The sequence below is a fragment of the Anoplopoma fimbria genome, unplaced genomic scaffold (assembly GCF_027596085.1).
Source record: "Anoplopoma fimbria isolate UVic2021 breed Golden Eagle Sablefish unplaced genomic scaffold, Afim_UVic_2022 Un_contig_9215_pilon_pilon, whole genome shotgun sequence".
In the NCBI taxonomy this organism is placed as follows: Eukaryota; Metazoa; Chordata; class Actinopteri; order Perciformes; family Anoplopomatidae; genus Anoplopoma; species Anoplopoma fimbria.
Window position 1 is genome coordinate 26,315 of NW_026553854.1, and position 18,686 is coordinate 45,000.

An 18,686-nucleotide genomic window follows, 5' to 3' on the forward strand; every position below is an offset into this window, starting at 1 on the left:
CATCCTCTGTCCTTAGACCCTCACATCCTCTGTCCTTACACCCTCACATCCTCCGTCCTTACACCCTCACATCCTCTGTCCTTAGACCCTCACCTCCTCTGTCCTTAGACCCTCACCTCCTCTGTCCTTAGACCCTCACATCCTCTGTCCTTAGACCCTCACATCCTCTGTCCTTACACCCTCACCTCCTCTGTCCTTAGACCCTCACCTCCTCTGTCCTTAGACCCTCACATCCTCTGTCCTTAGACCCTCACATCCTCTGTCCTTACACCCTCACCTCCTCTGTCCTTACACCCTCACATCCTCTGTCCTTAGACCCTCACCTCCTCTGTCCTTAGACCCTCACATCCTCTGTCCTTACACCCTCACATCCTCTGTCCTTACACCCTCACCTCCTCTGTCCTTAGACCCTCACCTCCTCTGTCCTTAGACCCTCACATCCTCTGTCCTTACACCCTCACCTCCTCTGTCCTTAGACCCTCACATCCTCTGTCCTTAGACCCTCACATCCTCTGTCCTTACACCCTCACATCCTCTGTCCTTACACCCTCACATCCTCCGTCCTTACACCCTCACCTCCTCTGTCCTTAGATCCTTCTCCAGGATGGACAGAAGTCAACAGATACAACACATTCAGTGTTTATGACATAAATGATTCATATAATCACAGTAGTAAGCAGAGTAACCAAGGAAACAATAAGAACACTGATAATAACAGCAATGACTATAGTAGAATTATAATAATGATATATGGAATAGTATTATTAATGTGACTAATAATAATAATTATAAAGATAATAATGATAATAATAATGATAATAATAATGATAATGATAATAATTATTATTATAATAATGATAATAATAATGATAATAATAATAATGATAATAATACTAATATTGATAATAATAATAATAATAATTATAATAATGATAATAATAATAATGATAATAATTATGATAATGATAATAATTATTATAATAATAATGATAATAATAATAATGATAATAATAATTATAATAATAATAATCATGATAATAATAATAATAATGATAATAATACTAATAATTACTGTGAGTGTGATTTCACACTGAAGGACACAGTGAGCTGTAAAAACTTTATTGACACAAGAGGAGAAAGTGTCATGTGATCTCAGCAGCAGCGTCTCTGTTCAGCAGTTTGTTGTTTCGTTCTCTTTTCTCTGTTTTGTCGTCAGAAACCTGAACCAGCGTCTCTGGAAAGTCCCGACTCTTTACTTTCACTTCCTGTTCAGCAGCCAATCAGAAACAGAGCTGCAGATGAGTCATCAGTTACCAGGAGCAGAAGTTTGATGCTGAACATCAGAGAGAGAGAAGGAACTCATCCACCACCTACAGGTTGATCACGGTTCCTCCAGCTCCAGAAGGTGAAGCTCAGCGTACCTGAGCAGGTGATGAGGAACAGCTCATTAACATAAACTGATCACAAGGAGGTTCTTTCATTCTGCTGGGGGAACAAACTGAATACACAACAGATCAATAACATATCCAATATAACTGATCACCTAAACCTTTAACCTTGTCAAGGGCCTCTGGAACCTTGTCAAGGACCTCTGGAACCTTGTCAAGGGCCTATGGAACCTTGTCAAGGGCCTATGGAACCTTGTCAAGGACCTCTGGAACCTTGTCAAGGACCTCTGGAACCTTGTCAAGGGCCTATGGAACCTTGTCAATGACCTCTGGAACCTTGTCAAGGGCCTCTGGAACCTTGTCAAGGGCCTTTGGAACCTTGTCAAGGACCTATGGAACCTTGTCAAGGACCTCTGGAACCTTGTCAAGGACCTCTGGAACCTTGTCAAGGACCTATGGAACCTTGTCAAGGACCTATGGAACCTTGTCAAGGACCTATGGAACCTTGTCAAGGACCTCTGGAACCTTGTCAAGGGCCTCTGGAACCTTGTCAAGGGCCTATGGAACCTTGTCAAGGACCTATGGAACCTTGTCAAGGACCTCTGGAACCTTGTCAAGGACCTATGGAACCTTGTCAAGGACCTATGGAACCTTGTCAAGGGCCTATGGAACCTTGTCAAGGACCTATGGAACCTTGTCAAGGACCTATGGAACCTTGTCAAGGGCCTCTGGAACCTTGTCAAGGACCTCTGGAACCTTGTCAAGGACCTATGGAACCTTGTCAAGGACCTATGGAACCTTGTCAAGGACCTATGGAACCTTGTCAAGGGCCTCTGGAACCTTGTCAAGGGCCTATGGAACCTTGTCAAGGACCTATGGAACCTTGTCAAGGACCTCTGGAACCTTGTCAAGGACCTATGGAACCTTGTCAAGGACCTATGGAACCTTGTCAAGGACCTCTGGAACCTTGTCAAGGGCCTCTGGAACCTTGTCAAGGGCCTCTGGAACCTTGTCAAGGACCTTTGGAACCTTGTCAAGGACCTTTGGAACCTTGTCAAGGACCTCTGGAACCTTGTCAAGGGCCTTTGGAACCTTGTCAAGGACCTCTGGAACCTTGTCAAGGACCTCTGGAACCTTGTCAAGGGCCTCTGGAACCTTGTCAAGGGCCTCTGGAACCTTGTCAAGGACCTTTGGAACCTTGTCAAGGGCCTTTGGAACCTTGTCAATGACCTCTGGAACCTAGTCAAGGACCTCTGGAACCTTGTCAAGGACCTCTGGAACCTTGTCAAGGACCTCTGGAACCTCCTCAAGGCCCCTAAAAGATCCTCAAACACCTTAAGAAACTTCTGCCTCAAGACGTAGACCTGTTAGCTGCAACTCTTTGTAGATGAACTCAGTGTTCAGCTCAGTTTGATGTGAAACAGTGTCCTCTGGTGGAGAAACTATATAACTTTATATATATATATATATACATATACATATATATATATATATATATATATATACTGTATATATGTGTATATGTACAAATGCAATGATGACTGACGGCGCTACAGTCATCAAATTTCACAATTGGAACTGTTGTGTTGCCATGACAACAGGTGAGTGAGGGACTGTCGTGTTGCCATGACAACAGGTGAGGGACTGGTAGCAGGATGTGAAATAACAGTTGAAACAGACTTCAGGAGGAATAAATGAAGATTTAATAACTTCTATAAACAGAACATCAACACATTCTGTGAAATGGAGAAACTACATTCAAAGAAAGGTGAGCTGGCTCCGCCTCTTCCTGTGACCGATCACCTGCGTATCAGTGTGCTGACGGTGACATCATCAGTGTTCAGGTGCAGACAGGTGAGCTGTAGAGGAGGAGTCACCCTGGTCATGAAGTCTCGTTCTCCTCTGCTGAACCTCTTCATCTCTGAAACAAACAACATGAACTTCATCAACATGGCCGCCGGCCTGCAGGTGTTGACCAGGTGAGAGTACAGCGGTTACATCTCAGTACCTTCTGATCTCTGGCTGCTCTGTTTTCTACAGGTGAGAGAGAGCTGACGACACACAACATCACTGCTGCACACACACATCAGGAAGTGGAGGAGAGGGTCATCAGAGTCACACACCTGAGAGAGAGACAGGTAAATACACACACCTGAGAGAGAGACAGGTAAATACACACACCTGAGAGAGAGACAGGTAAATACACACACCTGAGAGAGAGACACAGGTAAATACACACACCTGAGAGAGAGAGAGGTAAATACACACACCTGAGAGAGAGAGAGAGGTAAATACACACACCTGAGAGAGAGACACAGGTAAATACACACACCTGAGAGAGAGACAGGTAAATACACACACCTGAGAGAGAGACAGGTAAATACACACACCTGAGAGAGAGACAGGTAAATACACACACCTGAGAGAGAGACACAGGTAAATACACACACCTGAGAGAGAGGTAAATACACACACCTGAGAGAGAGACAGGTAAATACACACACCTGAGAGAGAGACAGGTAAATACACACACCTGAGAGAGAGATTGGTAAATACACACACCTGAGAGAGAGACAGGTAAATACACACACCTGAGAGAGAGACAGGTAAATACACACACCTGAGAGAGAGAGACAGGTAAATACACACACCTGAGAGAGAGACAGGTAAATACACACACCTGAGAGAGACACAGGTAAATACACACACCTGAGAGAGAGACAGGTAAATACACACACCTGAGAGAGAGACAGGTAAATACACACACCTGAGAGAGAGACAGGTAAATACACACACCTGAGAGAGAGACAGGTAAATACACACACCTGAGAGAGAGACAGGTAAATACACACACCTGAGAGAGAGACAGGTAAATACACACACCTGAGAGAGAGACAGGTAAATACACACACCTGAGAGAGAGACAGGTAAATACACACACCTGAGAGAGAGACACAGGTAAATACACACACCTGAGAGAGAGACAGGTAAATACACACACCTGAGAGAGAGACAGGTAAATACACACACCTGAGAGAGAGACAGGTAAATACACACACCTGAGAGAGAGACAGGTAAATACACACACACCTGAGAGAGAGAGACAGGTAAATACACACACCTGAGAGAGAGACAGGTAAATACACACACCTGAGAGAGAGACAGGTAAATACACACACCTGAGAGAGAGACACACAGGTAAATACACACACCTGAGAGAGAGACAGGTAAATACACACACCTGAGAGAGAGACAGGTAAATACACACACCTGAGAGAGAGACACACAGGTAAATACACACACCTGAGAGAGAGACAGGTAAATACACACACCTGAGAGAGAGACAGGTAAATACACACACCTGAGAGAGAGACAGGTAAATACACACACCTGAGAGAGAGAGACAGGTAAATACACACACCTGAGAGAGAGAGGTAAATACACACACCTGAGAGAGAGACAGGTAAATACACACACCTGAGAGAGAGACACAGGTAAATACACACACCTGAGAGAGAGACAGGTAAATACACACACCTGAGAGAGAGAGAGACAGGTAAATACACACACCTGAGAGAGAGACAGGTAAATACACACCTGAGAGAGAGACAGGTAAATACACACACCTGAGAGAGAGACAGGTAAATACACACACCTGAGAGAGAGAGAGAGACACACAGGTAAATACACACACCTGAGAGAGAGACAGGTAAATACACACAGAGAAAGTCTCACTGACCATGCTCCGCCCCCGGGGGTAGACTCTGATGTGACCTCTGACCCTTAGTGCTCTCTGAAGCCCCTCCCACTGAGAATCAGCCAATCCGAGCAGAGGACGAACCAGAGCACCGGAGAACCACACGTGAGCCTCACCTGTGCCGTCATCAATCACCAGCCTGATCAATCAATCAAAGCACACACAAGTACAGAAACATGCAGCTTATACAGCAGAAGTACACAGAAATACACACGTGACCAGAAGAAGAAGTCTTACTTTGCTTTGGACTGAAAGACGGATGAGGTGGATCCACACGGAGAACTGGAACACGTCTAGAAACAGAGACCTCAGTAACTGATGAACTGATAAACAAGGACATGAAGAAGACTGAAGTGGAACGCAGTAGAACACAACAGAACCCAGTGGCCTTCAGTATCATAAAGTAGAGCCCGGTAGAACCCAGATAAACACAATAGAACCCAGTAGAATCCAGTAGAACCCAGAGAAACCCAGTAGAACCCAGATAAACGCAGTAGAACCCAGTAGAACCCAGAGAAACCCAGTAGAATCCAGTAGAACCCAGAGAAACCCAATAGAACCCAGTCGAATCCAGTAGAACCCAGAGAAACCCAATAGAACCCAGTAGAACCCAGAGAAACCCAGTAGAACCCAGTAGAACCCAGAGTAGAGCACCTGCATGTAGAGACTCCCACACAGCGAGCAGCTCCACTGCAGCTGCAGGAACAGGAAACACACCACGTGACCTGTGACCTGACCCACAATGCACCTCTGCTCTCTGCTCACTGACCACGCACCCAGATGCATCATGGGAGCAGGGGGAGGCAGGGCGGAGCTGACAGGAAACAGATGAATACAAAGGGATCAATAAATGAATACGTTGATGATTGATCCAGTGTGTCAGTGTGATTACCTCGAATCTCCCAGTGACACGACGGTTAGAGAGCTGACAGGGAGAGAACCGCAGTACACACCTCCAGACCTGAGACACACACACATATACACATATATATATATATATATACACACACAGAGAACCGCAGTACACACCTCCAGACCTGAGACACACACACATATACACATATATATATATATACACACACAGAGAACCGCAGTACACACCTCCAGACCTGAGACACACACACATATACACATATATATATATATACACATATACATATATATACACACACAGAGAACCGCAGTACACACCTCCAGACCTGAGACACACACACATATACACATATATATATATATACACATATACATATATATACACACACAGAGAACCGCAGTACACACCTCCAGACCTGAGACACACACACATATACACATATATATATATATATACACACACAGAGAACCGCAGTACACACCTCCAGACCTGAGACACACACACATACACACATATATATATATATATACACACACAGAGAACCGCAGTACACACCTCCAGACCTGAGACACACACACATATACACATATATATATATATACACACACAGAGAACCGCAGTACACACCTCCAGACCTGAGACACACACATATACACATATATATATATATACACATATACATATATATACACACACAGAGAACCGCAGTACACACCTCCAGACCTGAGACACACACACATATACACATATATATATATACACACACAGAGAACCGCAGTACACACCTCCAGACCTGAGACACACACACACATATACATATATATATATATATATATATATATATATATATACATATACACACACAGAGAATCGCAGTACACACCTCCAGACCTGAGACACACATAAACATATATACACATACAGCGGGTAAAATAAGTATTGAACACGTCACCATTTTTCTCAGTAAATATATTTCTAAAGGTGCTATTGACATGAAATGTTCACCAGACGTCGGTAACAACCCAAGTAATCCATACATACAAAGAAAACCAAACAAATAAGTTCAGAAATTAAATTATGTGTAATAGAATGGAATGACACAGGGAAAAAGTATTGAACACATGAAGAAAGGGAGGTGCAAAAAGGCATGGAAAGCCAAGACACCAGCTGAAATCTATCAGTAATTAGAAAGCAGTCCTGCCCCTTGTCAGTGCAACCATGCACCCAGCTGTCATTACCAACAAAGGCTTCTGTACCAAGTATTAAATACATTTCAGTAAGCGTGTTCAATACTTTTTCCCTGTGTCATTCCATTTTATTACACATAACTTAATTTCTGAACTTGTTTGTTTGGTTTTCTTTGTATGTATGGATTACTTGGGTTGTTACCGTCAATAGCACCTTTAGAAATATATTTACTGAGAAAAATGGTATATATGGTGTTCAATACTTATTTTACCCGCTGTATGTATATATAAATATATATATATACCGTGCTGTGAAAAAGTATTTGCCCCCTTCCTGATTTCTTATTTTTTTGCATATTTGTCACACTTAAATGTTTCAGATCATCAAACAAATTTTTATATTAGACAAATATAACCCGAGTAAATACAAAATGCAGTTTTTAAATGATGATTTCATTCATTAAGGGAGAAAAGCTATCCAAACCTACCTGCCCCTATGTGAAAAAGTAATTGCCCCCTCAACCTAATAACTGGTTGGGCCACCCTTGGCGGCAACAACTGCAATCAAGCGTTTGTGATAACTGGCAGTGAGTCTTTCACATCGCTGTGGAGGAACTTTGGCCCACTCGTCTTTGCAGAATTGTTTTCATTCAGCCACATTGGATGGTTTGAGCATAAACGGCTTGTTTAAGGTCCTGCCACAGCATCTCAATCGGATTTAAGTCCGGACTTTGACTAGGCCTCTCCAAACCCTTCATTTTGGGTTTTTGAGCCATTCAGAGGTGGACTTGCTGGTGTGTTTCGGATCATTGTCCTGCTGCATAACCCAAGTGGCTTGAGCTTGAGGTCACGAACTGATGGCTGGACATCCTCCTTCAGGATTTCCTGTAGAGAGCAGAATTCATGGTTCCATCAATTATGGCAAGTTGTCCAGGTCCTGAAGCTGCAAAGCAGCCCCAGACGTCACACTACCAGCACCATGTTTGACTGTTGGTAGGATGTTGGTTTTATGAAATGCTGGGTTAGTTTTATGCCAGATGTAACGGGACGCACACCTTCAAAAAGTTCAACTTTTGTCTGGTCAGTCCACAAAAGTCTTGGGGATCATCAAGATGTTTTTTGTGAGACGAGCCTTTGTGTTCTTTGGTCGGTAGTGGCTTTCGCCTTGGAACTCTCCCATGGATGCCATTTTTGCCCGGTCTCTTTCTTATTGTTGAATCATGAACACTGACCTTAACTGAGGCCAGTGAGGCCTGCAGTTCTTTAGATGTTCTGGGGTCTTTATGACCTCCTGGATGAGTCGTCGATGGGCTCATGGAGTCATTTTGGTCGGCGGCCTCCTGGGAAGCTTCACCACTGTTCCAGGTCTTCTCCATTTGTGGATAATGGCTCTCACCGTGGTTCGCTGGAGTCCCAAAGCCTTAGAAATGGCTTTGTAACCCTTTCCAGACTGATACATGTCAATTACTTTGTTTCTCATCTGTTCTTGAATTTCTTTAGATCGGCATGATGCGTTGCTTTTTGAGATCTTTAGCCTGCTTCACTTTGTCAGACAGGTTCTATTTAAGTGATTTCTTGATTCAACAGGTCTGGCAGTAATCAGGCCTGAGTGTGGCTATTGAAATTGAACTCAGCTTTCCAAAAAACGTGGTTAATCACAGTTCATTCATGATTTATCAAGGGGGGGCAATTACTTTTTCACATAGGGCCAGGTAGGTTTGGATAGCTTTTCTCCCTTAATAAATGAAATCATCATTTAAAAACTGCATTTTGTATTTACTCGGGTTATCTTTGTCTAATATTAAAATTAGTTTGATGATCTGAAACATTTAAGTGTGACAATGCAAAAATATAAGAAACCAGGAAGGGGGCAAATACTTTTTCACAGCACTGTATATATACAGAGAACCGCAGTACACACCTTCAGAACTGTGAGACACATAAACATATACAGAGAGACACACACATACATTGACTCAGTGAGTCACTGAGTCCCTGCTTCACTGAGTCACTGAGTCATTAAGTCACTGAGTCAATGCTTCACTGAGTCATTAAGCCCCGGCGTCGGCCATCAGACCTCTGGAGCTCGTCCAGAAAGCTGCAGCTCGTCTGGTGTTCAATCGCCCCAAGTTCTCCCACACAACTTCCTCCTCCGTCCTCCACACTGCTCCCTGTAGGAGCATCCAGTTACAGACTCTGGTGCCTACAGGGCAGTGAGAGGAACAGCTCCTTCCTATCTCCAGACCATGAAGCCCTACACCCCCCCCACCACTCCTCTCTGCTGCCTCGGGGTGACTGGTTGCCCCGTCGCTCAGAGGTCCCTGCAGCCGATCCACCCGGTCACAGCTTCTTCCTGTCCTGACCCCTCAGTGGAGGAATGAACTCCCCACTGACCTCAGGACAGCAGAGTCACTGCCCATCTTTCTGTTGCACTTATTGTTTTCGTAGTAATTTGCCTCTGCACTATACTTTTGCTCTGGTTTATGCTTTGAGATGCTTGTTTAAGAAAGGAGATGCACTTATGACTTCTGGTGACTAGTAGTTCTCTTGAATACCTATGTTGAATACACTTCCTGTAAGTCGCTTTGGATAAAAGTCATGCTACATGACTGTAATGTAATGTAATGTAATGTAATTAAGTAATTGAGTCATTAAGTAATTGAGTCATTAAGTAATTAAGTCACTGAGTTAATGCTTCACTGAGTCACTGCTTCAGCACTAATATAACTCTAATAACAACATTTAGACTGTTACCTGGACACTCTCCGCTGGAAAGCAGACAGAAGCAGCGTGTTGCCAGGCAACAGGCCAGGTGGGTAGGGGTGTGGCTCAAGTCCAGGTACACCTGAACAGTCCTCCCAATCTGGTCACACACTGTGAGTCGCACACCAGCACACACACCTGCAACAGAGTCACTGGTCCTGTTGTTGAGACTGATCCTGTCACACACCTGAGCCTGAAAACACACCAACTCTGACCTGCACACACACACACACACACACACACACACACACACACACACACACACACACACACACACACACACACACACACACACACACACACACACACACACACACACACACACACACACACACGTGAGAGACACCTTCAGTAGAACAGCATGGAGTCTGAATAGAGAGTTTTTGTTTCCATGGCGACTGCAGCACACATTAAACCAAAAGGTCAGAATGTCATGTAGATATTGATCCAATCAATCAGAGATCAATGATTACCTGCAGTCCAAGACATCAGAGACGGACAGGACTGTGGGCGAGAGAGCCTGACGACACAGAGAGAGAGAAGGGTCAGAGTCTGGATCGGGGTCTGGGTTTTGGTCAGGGTCTGGGTCTGGGTCAGAGTCTGGGTCAGAGTCTGGGTCTGGGTTTTGGTCTGGGTTTTGGTCTGGGTCAGGGTCAGAGTCTGGGTCGGGGTCTGGGTCAGGGTCTGGGTTTTGGTCTGGGTCGGGGTCTGGGTTTTGGTCTGGGTCTGGATCGGGGTCAGAGTCTGGGTCAGAGTCTGGGTCAGGGTCTGGGTTTTGGTCTGGGTCGGGGTCTGGGTTTTGGTCTGGGTCTGGATCGGGGTCAGAGTCTGGGTCAGAGTCTGGGTCAGGGTCTGGGTTTTGGTCTGGGTTGGGGTCTGGGTCTGGGTCGGGGTGTTTACCTGTGGGCAGGTGTGAAGCAGCAGTGGGCGTGTCAGAGTGTGGATCCTCCAATCAGGTCGGACCTGAAGGGTGGGGTCAGCGTGGAGCTCCACCCCCCTCCGCCCAGAAACACCACAGCCAATCAAAACACTGGGATCCTGATGGACGGACACACACCGACCAATCGCCTCAATCACCTGACACAGCATCATCATCACTCACACAGATCACGTCACTCAGCGATGACATCATCATCACCTGTTGCATCAGCGATGACATCATCATCACTCACACAGATCACATGTCACTCAGCGATGACATCATCATCACTCACACAGATCACGTCACTCAGCGATGACATCATCATCACCTGTTGCATCAGCTATGACATCATGTAACTCTATCTTATATCATTAGAAAAAGGTTTGTTAACTGCTGTTACATCTGAGAGTCATATTAATGAAATCATAACAATCACAAAGTGTTTCTATATTTATGTCTATATTTTGTATTTATTTATTCAGAAACAAACCATATAGTCCAGTTTATTGGAACACTTGAAACACCTGTCCCCTCACACAAACTCAACTCTAAGCAGCCAATCACCTGGAGCCCCGCCTCCCGGTGACATCATCACAGGTGTGTTTACCTGTGTGTTGGGAGCGGTGAGTCTGTAGAAACATCCGGGCTGGAGGAGAGGAAACCAGCGGGCCGACCCACCTGAGAACACCAGGACCACCTGCAGACGGGCGGGAGGAGACAGGTGTCACGCTGAACACAGGTGCATTATGGGATGTATCAGGTGAAGGGTCTCACCTTGTACTCGCTCTCTGTCTCCGTCTCTCTGTCTGTCATTGGTCCGTTCTTCGGGTCCCGCCCCCAGCTGACCACTGGACCAATCACAGCAGCTCTGACTGAGAAGCACAGTGTAAGCCCCGCCTCCTCTCCCTTTAGCCTCGCCGCCATGTTTCTCCAGGACACGCCCTCCTTCTGCTCCAGCCTGATCACCACGGAGACGCAGGGTCGGGGGCCGGTAGTCACGGTAACGGAGGAGTCGGCCTCTCTTCTTCTCTTCCTCGCTGCAGTCTGAGCTCCCTCCGTCTCTTCTTCTTCTGCTGTCTGTTTCCTCGCTGTGACATCATCGCTGGACTCCTCCCCCTCTGTCCCAGGTGTGTAACCATGGCAACAGACGGACTCAGGATGTGGAGGTGGTTCAGAGAAAACTGCAGGTAGACTCTGTCTCACACACACACACACACATTACTATAAATGTGTGTGTGTGTGTGTGTGTGTGTGTGTGTGTGTGTGTGTATACCTGCAGTGTTTGTGTGTGATGTACTTGTCCTGGTCCAGGTGTTGGTAGGAGGGGAAATCTGATTGGAGGAATCTCTCCGTTACCATGGTGAACTGCTGGACACACACCAGACAGCCTGCAACACACACACACACACACACACACACACACACACACACACACACACACACACACACACACACACACACACACACACACACACACACACACACACACACGTTTAACCTGCAGTCTTCAGGCCGTAAGGTGACCTTTGACCTGTGTGTGTGTTTTGTACCTATCCAGGCAGTGTTGAAGGCTGCCCTCTGACCTCCCTCCTCCTCCTCGCTGGTTTCCGTGGCGACACAGGCCACAGCCCCCGTAGTGTCTCTGAGCTGCAGGGTTTGTTCAGACGTCAGTGATGGGAGCTCCAACACCCCGACCAGCAGCAGGGGCGCCGCCTGTAAACACACACGCCGTCTTTATACGAGTACCAACAGGGTTATACTCACATATCAACTACACTTAATGACAGACTATGATATATGATATATGTAAGCAGGAGGTTACAGTGGTTATTAATGTTCAGTTACTCTTCCTATACAGAAATATCTTATATTATTATATCTATGACATCATTTATTATGGGTTTATACAGCCGACAACACTTCAGTCTGTCCACAGGAAGAGTTATAGATGTTAATAAATACATTAATAAGCACTTAGCGCTCTGTTATTAGCCAGTTACTATACGTTAACAGACTGATATATAATCCTAACCTCTGCTTCCAATCCTAAAAAACTCTTTGAAACTTTCTCTTCACTCCTCCAACCCCCACCCCCTCCTCCTACTTCCTCCCTTCTCCCTGATGATTTCGCCAACTTCTTTGACAAGAAGGTAAACGATATCAGATCCTCCTTCTCTCAGCCCCTCTCTCCCTCTCTACCCTCTCCAGCTCTTCCCCCTCAGCTCCCCCTTCCCTCTCCACACCCCATCTTACCCTATTTTGCTCCCCTCTCCCCTAAGGAGGTCCTCGACCTTGTTACATCTAACCGCCCCACCACGTGCTCCCTTGACCCGATCCCCTCCCCTCTTCTTCAGTCTATTGCCACTGAACTCCTTCCTTTCCTCACCCACCTCATCAACACATCTCTCGTCTCAGGATGCTTTCCCTCGGCTTTCAAGACTGCCAGAGTCACCCCCCTTCTGAAAAAACCATCACTTGACCCCTCTGATGTCAAGAACTTCAGACCGGTTTCTCTTCTACCCTTTCTATCCAAAACACTTGAACATGCTGTCTTTAAACAACTGTCTTCCTACCTCCACCAGAACAACCTCTTGGACCCCCACCAGTCCGGGTTCAAGGTGGGTCACTCGTCAGAGACGGCCCTCCTTGCGGTGACAGAGTCGCTTCACGCCGCGAGAGCGAACTCTCTCTCCTCTGTCCTGATTCTCCTGGACCTGTCAGCGGCGTTTGACACGGTGAACCACCAGATCCTCCTCTCCACCCTCGAGGGGATGGGCGTCTCAGGCTCTGCACTCTCCCTGCTTGCATCCTATCTGACAGGCCGATCCTACCAGGTGACATGGAGGGGGGCCGTGTCGGAACCACGCATGCTGACTACGGGGTTCCACAAGGTTCAGTCCTGGGCCCCCTTCTCTTCTCGCTCTACACAACATCTCTGGGTTCTGTTATTCGCTCGCATGACTTCTCCTACCATTGTTATGCCGATGACACCCAGCTGGTCTTGTCATTTCCTCCCGGTGACACCCAAGTGGAGGCACGCATTGCTGAGTGCTTGGCTGACATCTCGAAGTGGATGGCGACACACCACCTGAAGCTCAACCTGGACTAAAACCGAGCTACTCTTCCTCCCGGGGAAGGGTTGCCCGCTGAGACCTGTCCATCACCATTGATGATGCCGTAGTGACGCCAACTGGGACTGTGAGGAATCTGGGTGTGACCCTGGACGACCAACTGTCGTTCTCAGCAAACATTGCATCGGTCACACGCTCCTGCAGACTCCTCCTCTACAACATCAGGAGGATTCTCCCCTTCCTCACTGAGGAGACGGTGCAGGTGCTCTACAGGCTCTGGTCATCTCCCGCCTGGACTACTGCAACTCACTACTTGCCGGAGCCCCGGCGTCGGCCGTCAGACCTCTGGAGCTCGTCCAGAAAGCTGCAGCTCGTCTGGTGTTCAATGACCCAAGTTCTCCCACACAACTTCCCTTCTCCGTTCTCTACACTGGCTCCCTGTAGGAGCATCCAGTTACAGACTCTGGTGCCTACAGGGCAGTGAGAGGAACAGCTCCTTCCTATCTCCAGGCCATGAAGCCCTACACCCCCCCACCACTCCTCTCTGCTGCCTCGGGGCGACTGGTTGCCCCATCGCTCAGAGGCCCCTGCAGCCGATCCACCCGGTCACAGCTTTTTTCTGTCCTGACCCCACAGTGGAGGAATGAACTCCCCACTGACCTCAGGACAGCAGAGTCACTGCCCATCTTTCGGTGCAGGCTGAAAACTCACCTCTTCATGAAGTACTACCCTGAGCCTTCCTCGTAGCACTTATTGTATTAATAGAAGGTAAACGATATCAGATCCTCCTTCTCTCAGCCCCCCTCTCCCTCTCTACCCTCTACAGCTCTTCCCCCTCAGCTCCCCCTTCCCTCTCCACACCCCATCTTACCCTATTTTGCTCCCCTCTCCCCTAACGAGGTCCTTGACCTTGTTACATCTAACCGCCCCACCACGTGCTCCCTTGACCCGATCCCCTCCCCTCTTCTTCAGTCTATTGCCACTGAACTCCTTCCTTTCCTCACCCACCTCATCAACACATCTCTCGTCTCGGGATGCTTTCCCTCGGCTTTCAAGACTGCCAGAGTCACCCCCCTTCTGAAAAAACCATCACTTGACCCCTCTGATGTCAAGAACTTCAGACCGGTTTCTCTTCTACCCTTTCTATCCAAAACACTTGAACGCGCTGTCTCTAAACAACTGTCTTCCTACCTCCACCAGAACAACCTCTTGGACCCCCACCAGTCCGGGTTCAAGGTGGGTCACTCGTCAGAGACGGCCCTCCTTGCGGTGACAGAGTCGCTTCACGCTGCGAGAGCGAACTCTCTCTCCTCTGTCCTGATTCTCCTGGACCTGTCAGCGGCGTTTGACACAGTGAACCACCAGATCCTCCTGTCCACCCTCGAGGGGATGGGCGTCTCAGGCTCTGCACTCTCCCTGCTTGCATCCTACCTGACAGGCCGATCCTACCAGGTGACATGGAGGGGGCTGTGTCAGAACCACGCACGCTGACTACGGGGTTCCACAAGGTTCAGTTCTGGGCCCCCTTCTCTTCTCGCTCTACACAACATCTCTGGGTTCTGTTATTCGCTCCCATGACTTCTCCTACCATTGTTATGCCGATGACACCCAGCTGGTCTTGTCATTTCCTCCCGGTGACACCCAAGTGGAGGCACGCATTGCTGCGTGCTTGGCTGACATCTCGAAGTGGATGGCGACACACCACCTGAAGCTCAACCTGGACAAAACCGAGCTACTGTTCCTCCCGGGGAAGGGTTGCCCGCACCGAGACCTGTCCATCACCATTGATGATGCCGTGGTGACGCCAACTCGGACTGTGAGGAATCTGGGTGTGACCCTCGACGACCAACTGTCGTTCTCAGCAAACATTGCATCGGCCACACGCTCCTGCAGATTCCTCCTCTACAACATCAGGAGGATTCGCCCCTTCCTCACTGAGGAGACGGCGCAGGTGCTCATCCAGGCTCTGGTCATCTCCCGCCTGGACTACTGCAACTCGCTACTTGCTGGAGCCCCGGCGTCGGCCATCAGACCTCTGGAGCTTGTCCAGAAAGCTGCAGCACGTCTGGTGTTCAATCGCCCCAAGTTCTCTCACACAACTTCCCTTCTCCGTTCCCTACACTGGCTCCCTGTAAGAGCTCGCATCCAGTTTAAGACTCTGGTGCTAGCCTACAGGGCAGTGAAAGGAACAGCTCCTTCCTATCTCCAGGCCTTGGTCAAGCCCTACACCCCTGCCCGACCACTTCGCTCTGCTGCCTCGGGCGACTGGTTGCCCCGTCGCTCAGAGGTCCCTGCGGCCGATCCACCCGGTCACAGCTTTTTTCTGTCCTGGCCCCTCAGTGGTGGAATGAACTCCCCACTGACGTCAGGACAGCAGAGTCGCTGCCCATCTTTAGGCGCAGGCTGAAAACTCACCTCTTCAGGAAGTACTACCCGGAGCCTTCCTCGTAGCACTTATGGCACTCGTATTAGTTGCTGCACTTACTGTATTCGTATCAGTTCGCTGCACTTATTGAATTTGTATTTGTTTACTGCACTTATCCTATTCGTAGTAGTTTGTAGCACTTACTATATTCGGATTAGTCTGTTGCAATTATTGTTTTCGTAGTAATCTGCCTCTGCACTATACTTTTGCTCTGGCTTATACTTTGAGATGCTTGTTTAAGAAAGGAGATGCACTTATGACTTCTGGTGACTAGTAGTTCTCTTGAATACCTATGTTGAATACACTTCCTGGAAGTCGCTTTGGATAAAAGCGTCTGCTAAATGACTGTAATGTAATGTAATGTATTAGTTTGTTGCACTTACTGTATTCGTATCAGTTCGCTGCACTTATTGTATTCGTATTAGTTTGTTTCTGTACTTTTGCTCTGGTTTATGCTCTTAGATGCTTGTTTAAGAAAGGAGATGCACTTATGACTTCTGGTGACGCTTTGGATAAAAGCGTCTGCTACATGACTGTAATGTAATGTAATGTAATGTTATGTAATATATAATAAAGTGATCAATAAGTGATCAGCTCCATCACAGAGGACAGTTTGGAACGACTCCATCAGATTCTTTAAAACCAGGAAAGTATAAGATTTGGTTCACTCTTTATTAGTTTAAGTTTACCTGAGTCTGTCTCCAGTCTGGGGCCGTTCCTGGAGGTCAGAGGTCAGAGTCCTGCAGGACCAAGCCAGTGCTGTGTTGATCTGAGACCTGGTGAGACCGGATCCACCAGGAGGCAGCAGAGAGCTCAGCGAGACCGAAGACCAGCACTCTGACTGTAGAGACTGACTGAGCTCTGATATACTGATGTACTGATGTACTGCAGGGTCAACACTGTACTATAGAGACACAAATACTACAGGGTCAACACTGTACTATAGAGACACAAATACTACAGGGTCAACACTGTACTATAGAGACACAAATACTACAGGGTCAACACTGTACTATAGAGACACAAATACTACAGGGTCAACACTGTACTATAGAGACACAAATACTACAGGGTCAACACTGTACTATAGAGACACAAATACTACAGGGTCAACACTGTACTATAGAGACACTACAGGGTCAACACTGTACTATAGAGACACTACAGGGTCAACACTGTACTATAGAGACTCTACAGGGTCAACACTGTACTATAGAGACACTACAGGGTCAACACTGTACTATAGAGACACTACAGGGTCAACACTGTACTATAGAGACACTACAGGGTCAACACTGTACTATAGAGACTCTACAGGGTCAACACTGTACTATAGAGACACTACAGGGTCAACACTGTACTATAGAGACTCTACAGCAGGGGTGGGCAATTATTTTTCCCAGGGGGCCAAATGAGCAACTGAAAATATGTTGGAGGGCCGGGCCAAAATGCCGAACTCAATTATGCATAATATACATTTTATTTCTATATAAAAAGCAGTAAATGGCATTGTTTTGACCGCTGGTAAGAGTGTATGTTATTATTTGGCAATTAAAAGGTGAGGTTAGCTTTCAAAAATATCATTTATTCAAATAGAATTTCCAAAATGATAAACAAAATGTGAAACATTTGACTCATTTTCAGTCACATTAATAACAAAGGGCATTTTGAGTTTCATATACTATTGAAACAAGGATTTTCTTAGCTTTCTAAAGACATCACATCATCTTTGTAGCCAAAATAAACAAGACATGTCACTGAACTGTGTAACTGTGTAAAGAAAAGTGTCCCAGTTTTGTAGCCTTTTTGACTTTACATGCCTATATTAAACATTTAATGTTTTCAGAACTGTGCAAAAACAAAAAAAAAAAAAAAAAAAGAAAATTGTCCTCTTTAAACAGGCGACATGCTCCCCACAAACCAAACACACAGGTTTACCCTGGACTTCAGTAAAGAAAACATTAGTAGTCCATATTTGTATGGACTACTAAAGTCCATATTTATTTTCCCAACATTTTTTGAATTTGCGTTTGTCTGTGTGCCACTGCCGCTCCATCCTTGCGTCTCACTTACTCGCTGTCACGTGACTTCGGATTGGAGCGCAAGAGGATAGGAGCTCAACAGCGCCACCCTACCATCAATGTATCACAATGTTATTCTATGGTCAGGAATGGAAGTGCACCAATCAATAATATTCAATGAGTGCGAGCGCTGATGGTGGAAAACAATAATATATACAGTGGGTAAGGCGCGGGCCAAATAAAATCAGTCGCGGGCCAAAACACTGTACTATAGAGAC

At 46.6% G+C, this 18,686-nt stretch overlaps 1 pseudogene; it reads right to left on the reverse strand.

The window, feature by feature from the left end:
* Positions 1 to 3,138: 3,138 nt before the first annotated feature.
* Positions 3,139 to 18,686, reverse strand: part of LOC129116873 (CST complex subunit CTC1-like) — a 23,914-nt pseudogene continuing 8,366 nt past the window's right edge.